Raw genomic sequence first — 6,982 nt, forward strand, 5'->3', positions numbered from 1 at the left:
AATGAGGGCAAACCAGCTATGAGGGCAAACCAGCTGCGTGATGTCATGGCCGCCCCCGCTGCTCTACTCAAGACGCGCATCCCATTGCTACCTCTAGCAGATCTCAGCTTAAACTAGTGCACGCGCCTCCAGGCGCGTGCACACAGTTACTTGGGTCGTAGCCTAACATCTCACTCTCTCTCAACTCTTTGCCTGTAGCCCTGCCCCCCGTCTGAAGCCTGGTCTCCCATCTGCACCTCCATCCCTGTGTGCTCACGCAACAGAATGAAAGGAGGAAGGGACTAGGGCCCTGGTTGTCAACCTTTTTTTTTGGTTAAGGAACCCTATGATTACATTGTGAAATTCTGTGGAACCCCAACCCTCTCTAGGCCGCATCCATACTGAGCGCGAGCACGCACAGTGCGATCAAAAGGATGAACCTTAATGAGGCAGGCCATAGAGCTTGCGATGAAGCGAGACAGCGTGGACGATTTTTCGCGAGACAAAAAAAATGTGTTTTTCCCCACGACGGCTGGGTCACGTGGGCGGTTCAGCCAATGAGGGCGAACCAGCCTCGTGATGTCATGGCCACGCCTCCCTGTCATGCACCTCATACAAATCCCAAAGGCCACGGATCGTGTCTGTGATCGGATGCATTGTAAGGTACCCCAACCCTCTCTAATAGTGTCCGAGATCAGATGCATTATAAGGAACCCCAACCCTCTCTAATAGTGTCCGAGATCAGATGCATTGTAAGGAACCCCAACCCTCTCTAATATCATGTCTGAGATCAGATGCATTATAAGGAACCCCAACCCTCTCTAATAGCGCATCTGAGATCAGATGCATTGTAAATTCTTCTGTATTGGGTACAATTTTCAAATTACCTGATAATTGCAAGGAACCCTTTAGGAATACCTGCAAAACCTGTTGAAAAACACTGGACTAGGGAGAGAGGAGGTTGGGGGCTGAAGGGGAAGTCGCTGCGGGCCTCTGTTCCCCACCAGTGAAATAAGGTGTAATGTAGCTAGATACCCAGTGTAGGAAGATCTGAAATGGTAGGGAAGTTTACATGGCTACATCTTCTGGGCTTTATTTATAAAAATGTTTTACCAGGAAATAATACAGATGTCATGAGACTTACTATTCCCAGAGCCGCAAATGAACAAGCAAAAGTTGAGGCGCTGGGGACAGTCTGCCACGATCACCCTGCGCGGGGGTGGGGTGGGGGGGTGGGTCCATGGTTCTGAATGGGACCCCCTGCAATGTTCATCCTTCGATTGCATGACTGCGGCACTGAAGACGTTTGGTAAGCACGCCGTCCGTGGGCGTTTTTATGGGCGTGCCAATGACGTCACAAAGCTAGTTCGCCCTCATTGGGCGAACCGCTCACGTGATCTCCGAGAAATCAGTTTTAACTGATTTCTCGCGTATCGCGAGCCCCCTCCTGCCTCCGCGCTTGCACGCTGCATGTACGCGAACACTGCCTTAAGGCAGTCTGTTCGCTCTGCGTGCGGACGTGTCCGCGCTGTCTGCCACAGTATGGACGCAGCCTAAGGTTTGCTACATCTGTGCATTGAGAGTTACCTCTCGTTTTCAAGTATGTCCTGGGCACAGAGTTATGATGACAATACATGGTTACATGAAACATGAAATGAACACAGGCTACACATTATATTTACAGACATTTCATGGACAGTTATAGGTAATGAATGATTATGAGCGTATATAACTGTTACAGACAAGATTCAAATGCTTGAGCTGAAGTATTGAATGAATTTAAACTGGAGGCGGCTGTGAGAGTCTCTGGTAGGTTGCTCCAGACGTGAGGTGCATGTAACAGAAAGAGGAGCCACCGGATTCCTTGTTGAACCTTGGGAGTCAGATCTCAGATGATAGGAGCTCAAGCTGAGGGCAAGACGGGAAAAATGGTTGCATTGTAGGACAAAGCGGCATATTGAGTTGTAGAGGGTGTTGAGTTTGCCAAGGTGAGTTTGGGGTGCTGTGCCATATATTATGTCCCTAGTCTAATCTATTGGTTTGGAAGGGTTTGTTCGTTTTGTGTGTTATGCTGCTGTCATCTTGTGGTACTTCCTTAAAGGTGCAATCCTTACACAGTGCAGCGTGGTAATTATCAGAGTATAGAATTACTCATCATCATTATACAGTGCAGGGTGTTCTTTATCTGTGTATAGCGATACTTAGTATCAAAATACAGCACAGCATGATTATTAACAGTGCATTAATATACTTAACATCATTATACAGTGTAGCACGTTCATTATCAGAGTATAGAGATACTCATCATCATACTTTAGCGCATAATGATCATTAACAGTGTATACAGATTTTCAGCATAATAATATAGTGCCCAATGTTCTTTATCAGTGTATAGAGATGCTCACCACCATTATACAACACAGCATGTTCTTTATCAGTTTAGAGATATGCTTCACCATTATACAGCAGTGTGTTCATTATCACTGTATAAAATACTCAACATCATTATAAAGTGCAGCATGTCTTTTTTATCATTGTATAGATTCCCCTAGTGCACCTTTAATACATAAGCCCCCCCCCCTAAATTGGGGTTCAGTGGGTACCACAATCTTCATGTTTTGATATAGATACTCTACATCATTATACAGTGCAGTGTGTTTTGTACCAGTGTCTAAAGATGCTCAGCATACGCACATAATTATACAATGTTTATTATCAGTGGGTAGAGATACTCAACACCATAAAATAGCGCAGCATGGTCATTATCAGTATATAGATACTCGGCACCCTTACATAGTGCAGTGTGACCATGATCAATGAATACAGATACTCAACCTCTTTATACAGCGCGGCTTGTCCATTATCAATGTATAGAGATACTCAGCATCATTATTTATTCGTAGATTAATTGCTTGCTTGCAACTCATTACAAATTCAAAACACATTACACATTGGGGTAATTGATTTTCGTAAATAAAAAAGTAGTGGTACTCTGTAACCAGCAGAACATTTGCATTTTGATCCATGTCTCTCTTAAAGCAGCAATAGGCAGAGCTTATACTACCTGCACAACCATGCGCTCTCCTGCAGCACCAGCGATCTGTGAACTTGGCTGCAGGAGATTGGGGCAGACGCGTCATGAAACTAGTTCGCCCTCATTGGCTGGACTAGCTCACGTGACGCTGACGTCACGCGGCAGCCGCCTCAAAAGACAAAATGTATTGTCTCCTCAAAACACTGGCGCGTCAACACGTCTCTTCACCTGCAGCTGGATAACACATATGCCAAACAGTGAGAGCGTGCTTGTCGTGCACTGTCACGGTAGCTAGTGATAGGTTATAATACACACCAAATATCTGGGTTGAATTGAACACGACTTAGATATAATAAAAATAGTTTATTCCTTAGCTAGGTGAACACACAAGATAATACAAATAACAGACAAGAAATAGCACTTACTTTGGGTAATGAAGCAACCAGGTACATGATTGGCAATTCATACAGCAATCAGGCATCAAGTAGTTGGTAAAATCGAAGACTGTGAGCATAGGGCTGACACTGGTTTATATGTGATTTCAGTCCTATACAGTGTCATTGAGTGCAAGTCATTGGAGGACAATTATCTGCACCCAATCTCTCCTTGCCAGCTAACGTGGGAACATTGATAGATCATGCCCCCCAGCTAGTTGGCACATGCGTGTTTCTGGCCCTTGGGGTCTAATTTCTTTAGCCCCACACAAAAGTCAGGGCGCCTACATGTCTTCCAGACCTGAATTTGGTCAGGAAATCCTTTGTCTGTAAGTGTGAATTACAACACTTACAGATCACTCAAGCCCTGCGTTTCTCCGCCCTAATGTATACAGCCAGAGTTGCTGAGCCTTTGATCAGGGGGTCTGTTGTAGACAATGGGTCGCCCCCTGAGCATTTACATTAAACAGAGCCAGTAACTTTCGCTGGCTTTTATCCCCGCTTTGAAATACAGTACATTTTCCAATATCTATATATATTAAAATAATCCGTTCGGCTGGGCCGAGCGGGCTGAAACTTGCCAGACCCTCATGCCGGAGGGGACTCTCCATGGTGGCCAAGTTTCAGCTTGCTGCGATCCACCGGACCGGAGATACAAAATTACAGTTTAAAAACCCTTTTGGAACACAAGGCTTTTCTCCGCCATGCAAGTATCAAGCTTGTGCTCGCCACAAACCTGGGTCGGACCGCGTGGCTGAGGTGGGGTTGTAAAAGCACCGACCTTAGACCGCGCAGGCGGATCCGGATTGCGCAGTTCGTAGTCGTACGTAGCAGGGTCGGGACTGGAGAAGGTAGCATCATCAGTGGACAAGCCATGGTCAGGACTGGAGAGATCAGGATAAACGTTATTCAAGCAGGAGTTCGGCAACAGGTAATCAGAAGTTCCCCGCCTCAGCTTAGGAGCGTGAGCACGGGTTCTGCGCGTGCGGCGACCATGGCCCATGGTACTGGTCTCAGGAAGGGATAGGCAGACCGGAGTGGGCACACCGCCAGCCAGCACTGGTAAACCAGTGCTTCAGCGCAAGAGTCCAGAGCGGGCCTGTGCAAGGAGAGAGAGAGCTACAGACCTCAGGACTCGTAGACCGGCTTCTTCAAGGGAAGGACAGCAGACCTCAGGAAACTGGAAGCTGAAGTACGTACTGGAGAATCCTCCGCTTCAGCACAGGAACCCGGACACGGCCTCTGCAATGGAGAATGAGCAGCAGGCCCCAGGAACCAGTAGATAGGCTCTGCTGTTGAAGGATAGCAGACCTCAGGAAACAGGGAGCTGAAGTCAACACTGGAGAGACCTCCGCTTCAGCACAGGAGACAGGAACAGGCCGCTGCGTGCGACTAGCAGCCGGCTTCAGGAAATAGGGATCTGAAGTTAACATGAAGAGTACTCCGCTTCAGCAGAGGAGACAGGAACAGGCCGCTGCATGAGACTAGCAGCCGGCCACAGGAAACAGGGATCTGAAGTTAATATGAAGAGTACTCCGCTTCAGCACAGGAGACAGGAACAGACCTCTGTGTGAACTAGGGAATAGAACTAGAGAGATTAGAACACAACAGAGCCAAGCCTAGGGCTTGTGGCAGAACACTTGTGACAACCAGGAAGGGTTATGCTCGGCAGGGGAGCATTGTGGGAAAGGTGTCTTTAAAGGTCAGTGAACCAATAGCAGAAGGGGCGTGTGACAGCATTGCTTTAATGAGTGAACCCAGGGTGGAGCGGCAGTAAATATCAGGAGCAGTGTTCCAGGGCTGCACATGTCTGTAAGGCAAGGCAAACAGTAAACTAAGGTGCAGATCCGTTACAGCAAGTCAATGGCAGAAACCCAAACTTTGCAATTACCCTGACTCCGTTCTGTTGCCCCGAGTGGGTCAGTATTTGCCATGCAATCCTGCCGGAACTAGGACTACATGGTGGCCGAATCTCATCCCTCTAGGTTAAACAGAACCGGATCTATGGGTTCTGGGTTTCTGCTCATTCTGACTTAGCCGTTTTTACTCGCGGCTCTTCCCTCCGCCATTAGAGTCAATGGCGCGACCCTTGTGGCGAGCGCGACCCTTTACGGGGGTCCTTAATTCTCGGACCCGGTGGTGGTCGAGTGTGGGGGTTCCTAGGGTCTAGGGGCAAAAAGAATTTTATTCCTGGGTGCCCTAGAACCTAAGTTTCCCACGCCAATTGTGATTGAACTTGACCTAGTGTGATCAATGCTCTTTTTTAGACAATGTATCCGCTTCTGCGGTCTGCGGTTTGGATGGCTGCCAACCTGTTCCTGGAGGTCGGCGTCGAGGAATCCCCATTGAAATGAATGGCTCCATTGACTTACAATGGGGAACCGCCGCTTCTCCTCTCGGGCGCCACCTGCAGGTCTTCTACTGAAACGGGCCCAAATCGCCGGATTCGCCATAGGATTGTATGGGGCTGCAATGGCGACCTATGGAGAGCTGCAAAATGGAGCCTGTAAAGGCGGGAAAATGGAACAAAGGGCTATAATCACTTCCTAACTATTAACCCTCCTCCTCCCGAACGGATCCCAGTGTGAGTGTTGGTGCAGACACTGGAATGGGGGAAATACATTGTTACAGGGGAATACACATTTGGGTGCTGAGGCAGGGTAAAAACACATTACTGGATCACAGTCCAGTTAACCCCTTGCCTCCCAAGAGAGGTCAGGGGGTGGCCATATGGGGGTGCAACCCCTTTAATACCTCTACACGGGGAGAAGGAGTGGCTCAGTGAGTAAAGGCACTGACTGGCACTGAGAGTTTGAAGCAGGAGAGCCTGGTTCAATTCCCGGTGTCGGCTCCTTGTGACCTTGGGCAAGTCACTTTATCTCCCTGTGCCTCAGGCGCCAAAAATAGATTGTAAGCTCCACGGGGCAGGGACCTCAGCCTGCAAAAATGTCTCTGTAAAGCGCTGCGTACAACTAGCAGCTCTATACAAGAACATGCTATTATTATTATTATTATTTACATGCACACATGCAGCAACTCGGTAAGTATGAGCTCGGCCATATATGGGTTAACTTTAATTTTTTATATTTATATATATATATATATATATATATATATATAAATCACAGGTTTGAAACAAGGGGTTTCTGGAGCTGAACTGTGTTAATTTCAGCTCCCGGGGATCCCCTGCTTCCAGAGATACTTACCCTCCGTAGGAGATACTGGTATCTCTTCAGAGTTTAAAGGTCCAGGTCACACGTGCCAATAGGAAGCCGTACCAGATGATATCACAGTTTCCTATTGGAGAAAGGTAGATAGAGCGATGCTCAAATACTGTGTGTGCACACAAACATCTTCATATATAAGCACATAAGTCCAGAGAAGGAACACTATATAAATCCTTAGGCTGATATATAGAGCTTCATCATATACAGGGAGGCAAAAATAAAGACCTAGTGGTCAGTCTGCATGACTACCGCACATATGGTCAATATTGCACATCCCCCCAGATTAGCATAGGGACCTCATGGATATA

General features: G+C 47.4%; 1 long non-coding RNA gene across 3 annotated transcripts in view; it reads right to left on the reverse strand.

Moving 5' to 3' along the window:
• Nucleotides 1–4,200: 4,200 nt before the first annotated feature.
• LOC142501554 (uncharacterized) overlaps nt 4,201–6,982 on the reverse strand; it is a 12,773-nt gene continuing 9,991 nt past the window's right edge. The window contains exons 2-4 of one of the 3 annotated variants that reach the window (XR_012803519.1): nt 6,654–6,744; nt 5,760–5,937; nt 4,201–5,022 (exon numbers count right to left, since the gene is read on the reverse strand). This is a non-coding gene — a long non-coding RNA (uncharacterized LOC142501554). Of the gene's footprint in view, nt 5,952–6,653; nt 6,745–6,982 lie in introns of all 3 variants that reach the window. The other 2 variants (XR_012803517.1, XR_012803518.1) reach the window with 2 other exon arrangements.

Source organism: Ascaphus truei, chromosome 8 (genome assembly GCF_040206685.1).
Source record: "Ascaphus truei isolate aAscTru1 chromosome 8, aAscTru1.hap1, whole genome shotgun sequence".
Taxonomy (NCBI): domain Eukaryota; kingdom Metazoa; phylum Chordata; class Amphibia; order Anura; family Ascaphidae; genus Ascaphus; species Ascaphus truei.